The 17,197-nt window shown below is 36.1% G+C and overlaps 1 pseudogene; it reads left to right on the plus strand.

The window, feature by feature from the left end:
• Nucleotides 1-10,324: 10,324 nt before the first annotated feature.
• On the plus strand, nt 10,325-10,476 carry LOC150103525 (U2 spliceosomal RNA; annotated as a pseudogene).
• The last annotated feature ends 6,721 nt before the right edge of the window (nt 10,477-17,197 follow it).

Below are 17,197 nucleotides of genomic sequence, written 5' to 3' on the forward strand. Positions count from 1 at the left end.
GTTACCCGCGTGAGATAATATTTTATTTTTGAATAGTTTCCTTAATGAGATGTTAAATTTCGTTGTTAATATTTTAACAGGCGAACTACAAAAATATAAAAAAAGCAGAGTTTTGAACACGTGGGAGAAATTCACATCATAATAGCACGTTATGAAATATATGAGAGTTCAAATAATAGCTTATGAATACTAAGTAGTGTATTTAACACACACACACACACGCACTTTATCGAAATGTCGAAATTTCGATTATATAAATAGATTAGTATTTCAATAACAAAATCCATATGTGCTTTTCTAAATTTTTTTTTTTTTTGAAAAGTTATAATCATCTCCTGTACTGAAAAATATATTAGTTTTAATATGCTAACGAAACAAATTAATAAAAACCGTAGCGTCATCATTACTCTTTGATGACATCATTGGTATATCGACTTGGTAAAATCGATATTTTATTATTTATTTATTTAATTTTTTTGCTTTATTGCTTTAGTGAGTTGTACCTATAAAATGTTAGAATGCCTTCTGTACAACAGAGTCCATACCAATCATGCAGCATGTCCCAATTGAACAAACTGGTTTTAGAAAAAAACGTGGTTACTATGACCAAGTGCTCCTTTAACATCATAGATAGAAGATGGTTTCCAGAAGCAAGAAAAAACATTAGTTGTCTTCTCGGACCTAACAGCAGCCTATGATGCAGTATGGCATGAAGGTCTTATATACAAATTTCTTAGCACTGTTCCATGTAAATGGACTGCGCACTTAATTTCCTCCATGCTCACTGAACGTTTCTTTCAAATTCTATTAGGAAATAAAATGTCCCGACAACGAAAACTAAATAATGATCTTCCACAAGGGTCAGTATTGGTGCCCTTACTTTATAACCTATACACATACGACTTGCCTGCTAGCATCTCATTATTAACTTCCTATCTACAATTTTCATCCAAATCAGTCTGTTACTTGTCAAGACATTATCAGATGTTATATTTCTATCGTCTACGGCACTTTGTACCGTATCATTCCACCTCTATCTTGGTCTTCCTCTGGGTCGTTTTCCTGCCAACCTGGCAGAGAACACTTGTTTTGCTAATCTTTCCTCGCCCATTCTGTTTAAGTGACCATACCACCTGTGATTAGCTCTGCTAACGCATTCCTGGACTGACAATGTCAAGTTCTTTCCTAATATCCTCGTTTTTAATATGATATTGCCATTGATGCCATCTGTTCACGCCATTAATCTTTCTCAGGACTCTCATATCTGCGGTCTCTAGTCTTTGGTAAAGTGTTTTACTTCTGACCCAGCTCTCAGATCCATAAGTTAAAACTGGTTTGAACGCTGTCTTGTATACAGCTAATTTAGTGTTCCGACTAATTTCTCTCTTATTCCATATGAATTTATTCAATTGACTTCCCACCATACCAGCTTTGCTGATTCTGTTGTCTATTTCCATATTTAATTTACCATCTTCACTAAAAATCGTGCCTAAGTAGCTGAAATGTTTTACTTGTTCCACAGGTTCTCTTTGTCTTTTTATTGCTGACCTTCATACCATATCTATTACAACAGCTATTCAATTTAGTCCGAGAATCTTGCAGACTTGTGGCGGATTTATTTAGAAGTATAACATCATCCGCATGAAGCAAAGAGCTGACATTAACATCTCCAATTTTGATATCATGTTTAATACCACTTTCCTTCGTAATGTGATCCATATAGATAATGAATAACAGAGGGGATAATGTACATCCTTGTCTCATACCAGATTTAACATTAAACCATCTTCCTGTACTTCCTTCAATTCTAACTGCTGACTTACAACTGAAATAAAGACTAAGTATTGCTTGATATAATGTCCCATTGACACCATATAACTGCAGCGTATTGAATAGCTTCTCTCTTGGCAGCTTGTCATATGCCTTTTCCAAATCGACAGAACTTAAATACAGATCTTTGTTATATTCCCATGCTTTCTCGACTATTTGTCGTAAAGTGAAGATCTGATCCTGACAGCCTCTATTTGGCCTGAATCCAGCTTGTTCTTCACCAAGCTTTTCTTCCACAATTCTTCTCAACCGTTTCTCAAGTATACTTGCATAAATCTTACCAGGAACACTCAGTAGGGAAATACCTCTGTAATTCTCACATTCAGTTTTATTTCCCTTTTTATATATGGATACTATGAGTCCCGTTGTCCAGGCCTTCTGAACTATGCAGTGCAGCCACAGTAAGACTTTTATACCACCATACTTCAGCATTTCTGGTCGAATATCATCTACTCCTACTGCCTTTCCACATTTTAAGCCTTTCATAGCTTTTTCTACTTCAAGTATGTATATGTATTCCTGTTGCATGGTCAGTATTTTTTTTTATCACTCTGCTGTCATCACTGCATGTTTCATTTAGCAATTTTTCGAAATAAATACTACATACTTAATATCAACTTAATCCTAACAATTGCAAGCTAATAATTCTTATTTCTATTTCTACAAACATTTTGATAAGAATGTCAGTTATTCAACATCGCGCAACCTGCGGAACAGAAGATTTATAACCAGTGGCGGCTCGTGGCTTGAAATCGTGGGGGTGCTGCAACTTTCGAAATATACATACACACTGTAAGTACAGTGTATACGTGTTTGGATAAAATATCAGAATTATGGTAAAAATTTAAAAAAAAATTAAACATGAAAAAATATTGTTTATTATCGATAAAATTATACAGTTTAGTATAATTCAAAATTACTTAAAAATAAAATCTACTATCATAACCCAATAATGTTCTAAAATAAAAACTATAACAAATGTTATGTCTTTAATTGTAATGTGCAAATATTTAAGGAGACGGAGTAAACACAATAAGCACTACGAACACTCTACTACTCGCGCAAACTGCATATAAACAACAGTGGATCTGCGTGACGGACAGTGCCGCATTATGCTAATAGATCGCATCTCACTATGACTTGCATATGGTTGCGCGCGTAGCAATATGACACTGTGGTAAACACAGTGCTGCTAGCGTCCTTCGCCCTCCTAAGTGCTACAAGATGGATTTTTATTATTTTTTATTCAAAATAAGAGAATTGTATAGGATTCTTGATGATAAAATTAAATATTGCAAGCAAATATAAATAAATTAATAAATATATTTATGTATCGAGAAAAATTGGGGGTGCTGCAGTGCCTATGCACGAGCCGCCCCTGTTCATAACCAATGCTGTAAGAAATTATTATCTCATCTCTTGAAAACGTCTCATAGAAATAAATATCAACATGCATCTAAAGCCTTGGTACTGTAGTTATTAATATTATATGTCAAAAATTGCGTTTCTATTTAATCATTTGCTTCTTATTTCATTAGTTCATCTCATACCAGAAACAAAGAATATGCAGTAATATCCCAGTCAACTAATAACTAAGTTAATAATATCTTACTAACAATTACGCTCCTAATGGATACCAAAGGTATATACATTAAACACGCACTCACTTCATCATCGAGTAGTATAATTAAACCTCGAACTCATTTAAGTCTCATCTCAAACATTATTTTGTGTGCAGCTTGTAATTCTGACTAAATTCACCGTTCTGTAGCTTTTTTCGTATATTCGATAATTTTTATGGTATAATTATGTAGGGAAGTGCTAACAAATACCCTACAAGATGAATTTTTGAGAATCCTTCTTGATGTGAAATTATATAATCCTATCAAGTGATATGCAAGTTCATCGATATTTCCAAGTTAGGAAATTGTAAATGTAATGTGTTGAATATTTCGATATTGTTATGTGTTTGTGTATAAATATGCATGGAAAAATAAAATAAAAATAGTAAAAATAAGGTCTCAGATCTCGTTTACGGTCTGTGGCTGTGGAACTATTTTTTCTCCGGTGCTCCTGTTTCCACTCACAAATATAAATGGATCTGAAACATAGTTGATAGTAATTATAAATTGTTGGAAATTCTGTCATAATTTTCAATATAATGTAATCTACATATACAATAACTTTTATACAGAAGTTTGTAATCTACCCTATATATAAAATGATAAGCCTTTTTATGTCACGTTTTTTGAAACGTTTTGAAACTCAGGGGCTACCCTGAGTATCGGATCTTCAAAATTCGATTCATCAAAATTCAAGGAGAACCAGCCTACCAGTCCGGAACACGGGGGATTGGGCGCAGTAGGCCCCATGGGGGGGGGGGGGAGAATCCCCCCTAGTATATATATGTATTAATCTGGTAGCAATAAATCACACTGTCTGTGTGAAGTAGTAGGCAGAACAATGTCGAGGTGATTCCTATGTGCTTCTTGAAATTTTTACCGAATATTTGGCTTTACAAAATTTATTCAGTCACGCCGGATACAATTCTTAGTACTATGCAATGAGAACATAACACATTTCATGTTTTTTATATAATAGCAAATAATAATGCCTTATGTAATGATAAAATTACTATACTTTATAATTTACATAATGTAATTGTATTTTTAAAATTAAAAAAATATCTTTATTAAAATAAAGCAGTAATTTTTATTTTCTACTTTTTATTATAATCTTTTGTATATTTATTATTTGTAAAAAAGCGTAAACGTTTTACATGATACCGTTTTTAATTATCAATAACATATAAAGTAAAACCATGATGGCGCTGTAAACACACTACAGTAAAAGTCGTTTGGTCTTTTATGTTTCGCAAGGGCAAAGACACTGCTTTTGTTTAAATATATAAAAAAGCTGTAAATGGACCAAGTAGTTTAAATTAAACACGATAACGTGTTAATAATAAAGTCTAGTTATTATTATTATTGTTTCTACACTCAATTAACAGATCATACTTTCAGCTGACAATGTGTCAAATCGTCGAAAAATGCGAAAAGTCCTGAACAGTGCGTTTTCTTTATGAGTATTATTATTATTATTATTATTATTATTATTATTATTATTATTATTATTACCAAACAGAATCCGTTGTTTTATTTTGTTTCCGTAGTATGACGTACAACTGTAGTACGTCAGTATATCAAAATAAAAATTTATTGCTATCATTAAAAAAATAGAGTTATTATTATTATTATTATTATTATTATTATTATTATTATTATTAACTGAGACCTCCAGGGAGTCAGAGACTCTTCGAGGGAGGCCATATACTGCACACACCAACTATCATACTTATTCTTGAATGAATTCACACTGCTTGCACTCACAACATCCAATGGCAATCCATTCCAATCATACACCGCCCTATTAGAGAAAAATCTAGCCCTCACCCCCTTCTTAGCGTTCAAGGATGCCCTCTCGTCTTTTCCCCACCCTCCATAAAATGAAAAATTCCATCAACTTCCTGTATGATCCTTTCAGAAGTTTGTAAGTCTCAATCACGTCACCCCTCTTTCTCCTGTTTGCTAGTGTCTGCAGTCTACTAATTCTGAATATGTCTTTATAATCAGTATTCCATAATTCTGATATCATTTTATCACTCTCCTTTGCACTCCCTCCATTATATCAGAATCACAACGGAAACCAGGAGACCAGATCTGCGCACAGTAGTCCAAGTGAGGTCTTCTTAAGGCCTTATAAAGAAGCAAAATAACATCCTTATCTTTACATGCAATTCGTTTCATCATTGCAATTATCTTTTGAGTTGTATTTGCAATCTTTGCCACATGACCCCTGAACTTCAACTTCCTATGTATTAACACTCCAAGATCCCTAGCCTCATCTCTTCTAGCTTAATCCCACCAATATATAATACGACGTTGAATATTTAATCACGCTGAAGTGAATGACTTTACATTTACTGACATTGAACTGACATCCATTTTCCCTTGCCTACAATTCCAGCCTATTCAAATCATTCTGCAAAGACTGCATATCAGCAGCATTCCTGATTACCCTAACTATCTTTGCATCATTAACAAATACCTGTAAGTCGCTTGTCAAATCCTTCCCACTATCATTATTGTACAGATTGAATAACAGTGGACCAAGGACTGATTCTTGTGGTACGCCACTTGTTACCTTAAACCTTGCAGACTTTGATCCCCCGTATACTCCTTTTTGATATCTGCCAGTCAGCCATCCTCTTATCCATGCTAATATTATATAACCCAAACCCATTTTCTCCAATTTATGCAGAAGTCTGTCATGCTGTGTTTTGTCAAAAGCCTTAGCAAAATCCGAGCGTATCATGGTGTATCCATTCCCCTTGTCTAGTTCAATGGTAACATTCTTATAGAATGTGAGCAAGTTGCTAAAACATGACCTTCCCTTAGTTAACTCATATTGTTCATTGCAAAGTAGAGATTTACTGTCAACCCATTTCTGAATGCGATCCCTAACCAATTTTTCCAAAATCTTCACCGCCACTCCTGAGATACTGATTGGTCGTTAGTTGGATACATCGGTCTTTGCACCACCCTTATGCAATTGAATTACCATACGTTCCTTCCATTCCTGGGGAATCTTCCCTGTTCTAAGACTCATATTAAACAGCCTGGTGAAAGGAATGGCCAGTTCAGCTGAACATTCTTTTAGCACACGTGCCGATATCCCATCAGTCCCTATTGCTGAATTCTTATTGAGTTTGTGCAACAGCTCTAATTCCTCGTCCTCATACACCTGAGTTTCTTTATCGAGTGAAGAGGTAGCAGTGAGCTCAATATCGCGTACACCAGGTTGATAGCTTTTAACAAAATGGGCACTCATTAATTGAACAACCTCTTCTGCATCAGTAACCCTCACGCAATCTGGATTTAGAAGAGTTTCTTTTATATTCATTCTTTCTTTTACTTGCAGCATATCGATGGAATTCTTGTGGGTTGTCTTTAGCACGCAGAGCCAGTTTCTTTTCATACTCAGATTTTGCTTTACGAACAACAGTTGTGATTATTCTAGCCTGCTCCTTATAACGTTCATAACGGACGTCATCCTTATGCAAGCGGTATTCCTTACATCGTCTTTTTCTTACGAATCTCTTGCTTAATAAGTTTACACATCCATTTCACTCCTACTTTACTTATTCTTCGAACTCTCGGAAAAAATTCTGATATCGCATCATTCAATTGTTTAAATTGTTCCTACGAAATGTTGATATTCTTTCCATTATTTCATTATTTTTAGTCCTTATCCTTATAGTCCTTATAAGGACTGGCTTAAAAGGGGCGAAGCAAGAATGCTTTTCGTCTTCCCCGTTATCTGTAGAGGACAGTGTAGGAATAAGGTGTTATTGAGCTATTAAAACTCTGATCATGGCAGAAGGGTAATAGCAATAGCCGAGCCTCAGTTAGAACTTCATTGGCTACGGCATTGCCATCCATTACCCTCCAAGGGTTTATTGGATTGAATGAATCAATCACCGCATCTCACGGTCGATTGATTCTCTATAATTGCATCCTTATAGTCCTTATAAGGACTGGCTTAAAGGGGCGAAGCAAGAATGCTTTCATCTTCCCCGTTATCTGTAGAGGACAGTGTAGGGATAAGGTGTTATTGAGCTATTAAAGCTCTGATCATGGCAGGAGGGTAACAGCAATAGCCGAGCCTCAGTTAGAACTTCATTAGCTACAGCATTGCTATCCATTACCCTCCAAGGGATTGAATTGGATTGAATGAATCAATCACCGCATCTCACGGTCGATTGATTCTCTATAATTGCATAGTTTTTCTATAAAGTTTAAATACGTATGTAATATTGTATTCAGTTAGGTTTATGAGATTTCCATTCCATGGTAGTAGTATGGGTGGACTAAGAATGTTTTTTTTTCTTCATTTTATGATTTCCTTTTTATTTTATCGGAAAAATTTATGGCCTTATAACTATATACACATAATTATCAACAGTAATACAAAAGACACTATCACTTTGTCAGTCACGTGGGGTTTAAGAATGTTCTCTGTTTCTCTGGTGTAGTCGATAGAATGATGTCTGCTGTTTGGTTGGAGAAGATGAATTCAAATCTCAACACGACATTAGAAATCTTTATAAATACTTTTTTTTCCAGCTGAATACGACTCACATATTCTAATTTTTAATCCCAGAAACTAAGTTTTTCAAATCAGTCATAGAACACAGGCAATTAAACAGACATAAAATAGTAGCCTCATGGCCTTAAGTGGGTTTGGTTGTTATTCAAAAGAATCCGATCAAACCCATAACAAAAATGTATGCTCATAGAAAAATGCTAACAAAAAATATATTTAGTAGAATGTTTTTGAATATCTGGATAAAAGTGTGTACTATAGAAATTCGCAATGAAATATCTTATATGATATTATATTATAAGGTAATCTAGTAATAAAGATAAAATAAAAAGCCAAAAGGCTAGTTTTCTGGCACCTTAATATAGAAAATAAGGGGATAAAACATCCTTTGTTTTTTTTATATAGCCAGTAAGTAAAACTAAAGATCGATAACTACGATCTATATATATATATATATATATATATATTTTTTTTATATAGCCAGTAAGTAAAACTAAAGATCGATAACTACGATCTATATATATATATATGATATTCTTGATATTTTCTCATAATGTAAAACACAGCTCCTAGGAGATGTAATACTGTCATTACATTATGAGGAGAGGTCACTACCCAGACCGGTTTCAACCTTTTTTGAGGTCTCATCAGTGAGTAGGTAGACCTGGAAGATATCAAAGCTTAGTGAAAAGAACTTACATACCTTCACTATACGAATGCCATAAAGGTGTAATTATATTTTAATATAAAGATAAAAAGCCAAAAGGCTAGTTTTCTGGCATTTATTTATTTAATATAGAAAATAAGGGGATAAAACATCCTTTGTTTTTTTTATAGCCAGTAAGTAAAACTAAAGTTATCGATCTTTAGTTTTACTTACTGGCTATAAAAAAACAAAGGATGCTTTATCCCCTTATTTTCTGTAATCTAGTAATGTTTTTTTTTTTTTCCCTTCTTATTTTAGATAAACACTATGTTGCAAAAATTATGTTATCACTTGGGATTCTTACCAGCTTTATTGTTACCAGACCTTTCGTTAAAAGTTTGGCATATAGATCTCACTCTTCTGAACAGACTTTCCAGTAAATATCGACAAATAGACATGTAATGCCCCCCTCCTCCATTCCTCAATCAAAATGTCAGTCATTTAATGCAACCAAGTTGAACGTGTTGGTCTTCTTCACTTCGACCGATTTCTGATTCTTCCCATGGATTTGGAGTAAGAAATTACCGTTCTACTTACATTTAATTACCGAACTTGTTACATTTTTTAAACCATTTTAGGCGCACAATAAGCATGGACGAAAACCTATTTTTAAGATCAACTCTCCGCTTTTCCCAAAAATGAAATGAAGTTTATATTTCCAACTAAGCAATTTCTACTTTTTATTTATTTATAGGAAATGCGAGATTCAATTACTACAGTCAAATGCCAATTTTTGTGTTTCACAACTTATTCAATTTAATGCTAATTTATTTATTTTTCTAAAGGGTGTGATAAATTATTGTATAATAAATACAACAATTTGCGTACTTATTTTACTTGTTTTATTATTTTATTTTATTTATTTATTTTATATTATTTTTATTTAGTGACTGAATTTAATTTTGTTGATTAAGCCAATAGCGATAACCAATTTTATTCTGGAGGAGATCGAACAAACATTTGAAAATCACAGTAGTTTCTAAATAAAACTCAGTTTATGAACATCGACATTATTGAAATGCTAAACGATGTATTTGGAAATGATGACTTGTTTGGATGTCGTGTGCGAAATGTGATATTTATTGTCCATTGACTATCATCGAACCTCGTATCTATTTCGCAATTTGTTATTGTGAATTGGGCTTCTAGCGTCAGAACTGTGCATCATTCGTGCAGTGGACTTTCGAAATATTGAAAAGTAAACTCAGTCTCTCATTAAGGAAGCTAATCGAAAATTAAAACCCTACATCACGTGCCTGTTTACTCACTCAAAACCGTCGCCAACTAGCATATAACATTATACTAATCTATAATAAGATTAGTATAATGGTATATAACAGTTACTAACAAAAAGAAAAATTCATATCATAAATTTTTATTATCATCATTGTAAAGAAGTTTTTAAAAATTTCTCTTTATTGATAATATTATTATTTATTTATTTATTTTTATTTTAAAATATTCCATTTGATTTTCTTGCTTTGTCTATTTAATTTCTGACATAGGAATTGTTTCTATATGCTCTTTATATATATAAAAGTGACGTTAGTGTGTTATGAGGTCATATTGGATTTTGAATTGTGATCGTTTTCTGAATTAATGTTATTATTATTACACTTACAGATCGCTTCTCGGCCTTTTGGCTAAGATCAAAGTGTAGTATAGTATAAGTGATTAGCAAATTGTTTAGCTAAGCGCAAATTGTAGTATAGTATATGTTAGCTCAGTTATTATCGGCAAAGCGTCTCATAGAGGCACTCGATAATAAACTACAGCAGCAGATACAGAATAAACCCCAGACTGGGGCAAGAACAACACACTCGGTGGTGGGAATAGCTTAGGCCCCCCCCCCTCACTAGCATGGCTTTGCCGCGTACGCGGACCCTTGGAATCAAAGTGGAAGCTGATCTACGACCTCGATGTTTGGCCAAAGCCCTCATCGAAAGCGTCGGCGCTGAGCAGATTTTTGGGTTTACTCCCTTTGGTGGTGGCCGCTTCCAAGTAGTAGTAAAGAGTGAGCAAACAAGAGACAAACTACTTGCAGGATTCGAATGTAATGGAAAAACAATAGTTCCATTTTTGGTAGGGAGCATTACCAAACTACTTAGAATCCCCAGATTCCCTTTAGAATATATTGAAAGGGATGTAAAGATCATCCACGAAATATTCGGGAAAAGGGGCGTTATACACAAGGTGGAAGTCCTAAATGACGCAGAAAACCCCAAATGGAAGTCGGGTGAAGTCCACATCTCCCTCGAGATGAAAACGCCCGTTCCCAACTTCATTATTATTGGATCCGCCAGAGTAATGATAAATTACCCTGGTGTAAAAAAACAATGTTTTAGATGTGGTGCTTTCACTCACCTTGGAGCGGACTGTCCTAGAGTGAAATGTAAAAACTGCCTCAAAACAGGCCACAACCAAGAAAACTGTGAGTCAGCTTGCCTGAAATGTGGGGTCATTGACCACAAAGTGGACACATGCCCATCCAGAACCCTTGCTGAGAGGATGGGTGGTGCAATCACGCCAGCAACTCCACCAAGCAATGGAAATGACACAGCACAGGAAGCTTCTCCTCCTTTCGAGGCTGCTCCTGATATAACAGAAATCCATACCTCCACGTCTAAGAAAAACCGAAAGGGGAAAAAAACTTCCACAAGCAGTAAAATCCAACAAGAAGAAACAGTCGCTATTGAAACCATCAATACCAATATAGATACTAATACAGATGATATAGATAGGGAAGAAGGAAAGATGGAGGTGAACACCAACACCTCCAAACGGCCATTAAGCCCACAGGAAGAAGAGTTGGTAATGCCCAAAACAGCCAAAGTATCTGAGACCGCCCACCCAGAAGTCCCTCACGTGAAAGCAGGGGAGACTCTCAGCCATCTCATCAGAGGTATCCCAGGGATGGCGGAAAAATTCAAAGAAGCGATAAAAAAAATAGGAGAACCTGAACTCCTCCTCACAGGAGAACATGGATCTGACATCGTCAGTGCAAAATGGGGTGACATTTTCGTTGATGACATCAGCAAAATCACCCCTGAGCAAGTAGAGGTAGCCCAGTATTTAGACGAGGAGGCAGCTTCGGCGTTCTTCATAGCTCTCTGCAAACTAGACATGGCCAAGGGAAGTGAGGTGGCCAAAAGAATAATAACTGCCCACAACAAAAGAAAGGCACAGTGACCACCTTGTGGGGTTTCTGTACACAGCTTCACCTGTTTCAGCTATCACAGGTGGGGGAGGACCTGAGAACCCGAGCGGCGAAGGCTTACAGCGAGGCGGTGCAGTTCCTTGTGAGCTGCATCACTCGGGCCAGATCCTTCCTCCACCTCTAAGTTTAACTTTCAATTTTTGCTTTTCTGTGTACTTTTTTGTTTTTGTTTTGTTACATGTTTCCTTTTTAGGATTTTTCCTTTTTTGTAAAGTGAAAAATCAACGACCGTTTTAGAAACGCCCCTGGGGGGCAAACAGGTCAACTGAGGCCTCTTTAACCTACTCTACCACTACGCACTCTATCTTTATTTCCTCTCCTACTATCTGCTGACTCTCAGCCTATCTTACTCTACAGGCCGATGATGAAGATTTGTTGAACTCACAAATTATTTATTTTCTTATTATTCATTGTCATGAGTCGGACTTGTTAGTGTAGATTGTTCCATTCATCTTGATTTACTCTCACACTTGACCGTCTAGGGATTCGAAACCCTAATCCCTGCAGCAGTGTTTCTCAAACTTCAGATATCCTCGTACCCCCTTATCAAATAATAAATAAAGTATATTTCATTGTAAATGTCTATTTTATTTGAATTTATATGTTCATATAAACAAAAAATATGATTTATTTTTAATAGAATAAAATTTGGAATCGGTTCCTCTTCATTTCCTGTCCATGAAAATCCACATTTCAAGTAATTCATATCATACTTAAGAAGATTTTTCATCTTCTTCCTAGTTGGTTCTCTAGAGATCTCAGACGACACACCCCTATCAATTTCATTTGATCCAGATACAATATCAATGTTTTCTTGTTGCTTACAACTACTTGTATTTGTTCTCTTTTGTATGTTTTATAAATCCAGTCTTTAACCAATGATCCATACTTAAGAATTTGGAAGCTAACAAAATTATCGTATTTACTCGAATATAACTCGCACTTTTTTTCTCAAAATTAAAGCTAAAAAATCGGCGGGGATTTTTGGAAACTAAAGTTTTCAGAAAAAAAATTGCAAATGGTGTGACTTGCCAAGAAGCTCCTACTCGGTATCGCTACTTTTGGGATCAAGAACAGTTTCCTTGTGTGCATCGTCAAAGTCATCTACCCAAATAGCTTCATCTTCTTTCCCATTATTTCAAGCAAAAATTACCATATACATTATATACAAGATTTGAGATACGTAGAGCAGCTATGAAGAGGTGCATATGATTAGTGCGGTATTAACAAAAGATCGCGCGAACCAAAGACAAATTAGCGTTTCCACAGTTGAGTAGAAATGCTAATTCTACTTGTTTCAACCGAATTCCATAATATCTGAAACACATTCACTATATATTTCTCAGTTTTAACACGTTCACGATGGGGTGGTGTCAAGCAACACCATATTTGCGCTGGCAACATATGGTTTTACTTGAGTCTATACAGCAGTTTCTGTTGGAGGGAAGGTGTGATTCATTAATTATTACTGTTTTTATCCCTGTTGTCTCTAATTGCGCTATTCGTTGAGAAATATATGCGTTAATGATGCATAGCCGAAAATTGCCACGTACCCCTGAAGACCTTTCGCGTACCTCCAGGGGTACGCTTACCACACTTTGAGAAACACTGCCCTAGGGAATAGGTTGGTTACTCCTTATTCCAAGAGTGTCTTTAGTGTGTGTGTTCACGGGGACGGTTTGCTTGTTATGAGGGACGAAAAACCCTCTACTTCCGTATGACACCTGCTAACTCACCTTTCGTCGAAACAGACCAGATAAAGGTTCCTCACTTCGTTGGCGGGAATCGAACCCAGGTCTTTCCGAGCAAAGGGCTTCGTCTATACCGACTGAGCTACGAAGGCTCTACAGGTAAGTTACTTCCTTAAAGTATGGATCATCTTGATACTTTACTCAGTAACAAATAATGACACAGAAGAAGATGACAAGAGAGCAGAGGAGGAAAAAATTGACTTGGTGGGTTCCACACGTCAACAATTTAAAGAAGTGCATGCGCATAAAAAAACGCAGAACCGAAGAAGTGTACAGAGATGACAAGATGGATGATACCCCTAATACTGATCCCTCCCCCTCTAATTCTGTTAATGAGAAGGCGCTTCCAATCATCCTACGAGAAAACAAAAATGGACAACGCTCATTTCAATCATGAAGGAACAAACTATATTGCCTACTCATGGGCTCTATTAAAGAGAAGATGTCTGTGGTCATCCTGCGTGAAAAAAATAAATGGATGACGTTCATTAAAGGATCAGAAAATTGCTTACTCATGGGCTAAAAACACCAATCAGGGAATCAAGATTCAGCCTACCACAGTAGGTGATTTTCACCGATTAATCAAAGTAATGGACGGCCTAAATTATGCAATATTATACATTTTCCTTCAGCTTCGAAAGAAATCTACAGATGGTTTTGAGAGGAACAAAACTGAACTCTGCCTCCGGTTAAGGTTAGCAATGTTTCGAGCTCACAAGAGTCCGATGCCACTGGTTTTTTTTTTTGGGGGGGGGGGATTCAAAATTCGTTTAAGAATATATATGATCTAACATCGATCCGTGGACTCGGGATAACGCCTGAACCTTTAAGAAAAAGAACATCATCGGGTCAGTGTCACAGATGCCAGAAATGTGGCCATGCTCAGAAATTACGCAGAGCTGATTACAGGTGAGAATCATCCCAATAATCTGCACTAAGCCTAAAACCACACCGGTCAAATGTGCCAACTGCATGGCCCTCACCCAGCCAATTACAACGGATGTCGCTGCTATCCAAAGAACCGGCTGGCAGTAAAAAAACAATCACTCCACCCCTCAACCTCGCACACAGCTAAAGGAAGCAGAGTTTCCTCGAACTCATCATGCACAACAAAAGGAGGCAGAATTTTCGCAAACTCAAGAAAATTTATAAAGCAAGCGGATATTCATCATACGGCAAAACGTACGCCGAAGTTGCTCGGTCCATGAAAGCAACGCGCCAGGATCAAACACATCCTAACCTGACTACGCTCATAACTGCTTCACTCGCTGCCATGCTGCAGGATTTCAGTAAATCAAACTCATCACTAACCTCTACAAAAAAGAATCCTCCAAGAAACCCACTTCTATCCTAACAGCACTCACTTACGATTAGAAATAAATTTCTTCCTTCTAACTTCCTTCTAATTGCCGTTTGGCATTCCAACGACTTAACCAACAAGACTATGGAACTTCAAGAATTTTCCCTCAGATATAATCCAGATATTATACTAATAAATGAAACTCACCTAAGAACTGCAAAGAATACGAAACTGAGAGTACACCTGCTCTACAGATAAGACAGACTGGATTACAGAGGCAGTGGCACTGCCATTTTTATCAAAAACTACATTGAACACAATTCAACAACCAACCCATGAACTACAAATTTGTGTTACGGTTCCAACTGCTTGGAACCGTAACACAACCAATATAAACGGTTGCATACTTTATAATTACAAAGGACGGAACTACATTGTAGTGGCTGGTCCTACTGAGCCTACTCATCACAGTCCTATTGGCAGATCTGGTGTCTTAGATAGTTATCCTACAGAACGTCAAATACTAATGGCAGGTTAATCAATGAATGAGTTGTCTTCAGAACACAACCCTATTTTACTTAAATAAGGCAATCAAGAACAACTATCTCCGGGCTCATTTCATCATACCTTTGAAAAGATTATCAAAAGTACTCCCTGAATGCATTGGCCTTGTACTCAGCATAAAATCAAAGACGGAAATTGATAAAGCAATAGAAAATCTCACTAATCAAAATAAAAAAAAGAGAAAAATAAAGCAAGGAAAAGATATCGTAACACACTTGCTACACGAGAAAAAAAAACCCTCAACAAATTGAACACTTCGGTCAGAGAAGCTCTCAAAAATCACAGACATTTGGAAAATAAATTATCATCTCTTTGAAGATCATTCTATCTGGAAATTCTTTCCAGATAGAATAACCTTCTTACTTCGTTCAAGTAAGAAGTAAAAAATCTCAGAAGCATACACAAATCTCTCCCTGTATGTAGTCAGATCAGGGTTTAGCACACAAATAAAAAAAACCAGAAACTATAGTAAAGAATCTGGCAAAACAGTGCAGTCTTGCATACGAAAATTTAAACATCAGTCATAAGGTGCACCGTCATGTTCGACACACACTAAAACAACCTGACAATAATTCTAATCTGATTAGTTACTCCTACTTCACTAGCAAAATGAATTAACATCATCAAGTATCTCAACAATAAAAAAAACTCTAAATTGCAACTCAAACAAAATTATCAAATTGCTACAGCGCAAATAGTGTATCTGTCAACATCATGAATGCAATCCTCAGAATGCAATATTTCTCTCCCTCCTGAAAGATTGCTGACATCATTCCAGTTCACAAGCAGGGCAAAGATCTTCATGTACCACAAAATTATCACTCCATCAGCCAGTTATCAAATCTAGGAAAACATTTCGAAAAAATTATCCTTTCCAGACTTCAAGAATCAGAAGACAGATAAAGTATTATACAATATAAACAATTAGGCTATCGTCGAAATCAGTACCACCCAGCAAATTCATCGTTTAACTGAGGATATTACTACGGAATACAACTGGAAGCAACACCCTGGTGTCGTATTCCTTGACTTTGCAAAGGTATTTGACACAATTTGACACTATGGGTTGCATATCAAGTCATACCTTACCAACAGCAAAATGCAGTCAAAATAAATGGAACAAGCTCTACCCAACGTAAAATTTTGGCTGGAGTTCCACAAGGAACTTCAGCCCCGCTTTTGTTTGCAATCTACATGGCAGACATCCCACAGAACCCCATGCCGTCCATCATGGCTTTATACGCAGATGACACAGTATCGTTAGCTAGATCTTTCCGTCCTCACCTTGTAACCTAAAATTTTCCAAGTAGCATTTCCATGCTAGAAAATGGTTCTCAAGTAAACCTTCAAAAACGTGTAGCCATACTCTTCACGAGAAGGCTAGTATCTCCCAAAGGGGACAGTATTCTGTTTGGTACCAAAATTCCATGGCAAATAGAAACGAATTACCTCTGGGTACTACTAGACAAAAGATTGTGCTTCAGTAAACATATCAGACACATCTGTGTGAAACTATCCAAAGCTATCGCTTAACTCTTTCCCTTGATCAATAGACACAGCAAATTAAACACTAGGAACAAACTATTACTTTATCTGATGGTGATACGTCGTATAATTACCTGTCTCCCCAGCTTGGAGCCACACCTCCAAAGTTAACATACTAA

Source organism: Typopeltis vanoorti, chromosome 9 (assembly GCF_054136105.1).
Source record: "Typopeltis vanoorti isolate ZY-2024b chromosome 9, IOZ_Tvanoo_1.0, whole genome shotgun sequence".
In the NCBI taxonomy this organism is placed as follows: Eukaryota; Metazoa; Arthropoda; class Arachnida; order Uropygi; family Thelyphonidae; genus Typopeltis; species Typopeltis vanoorti.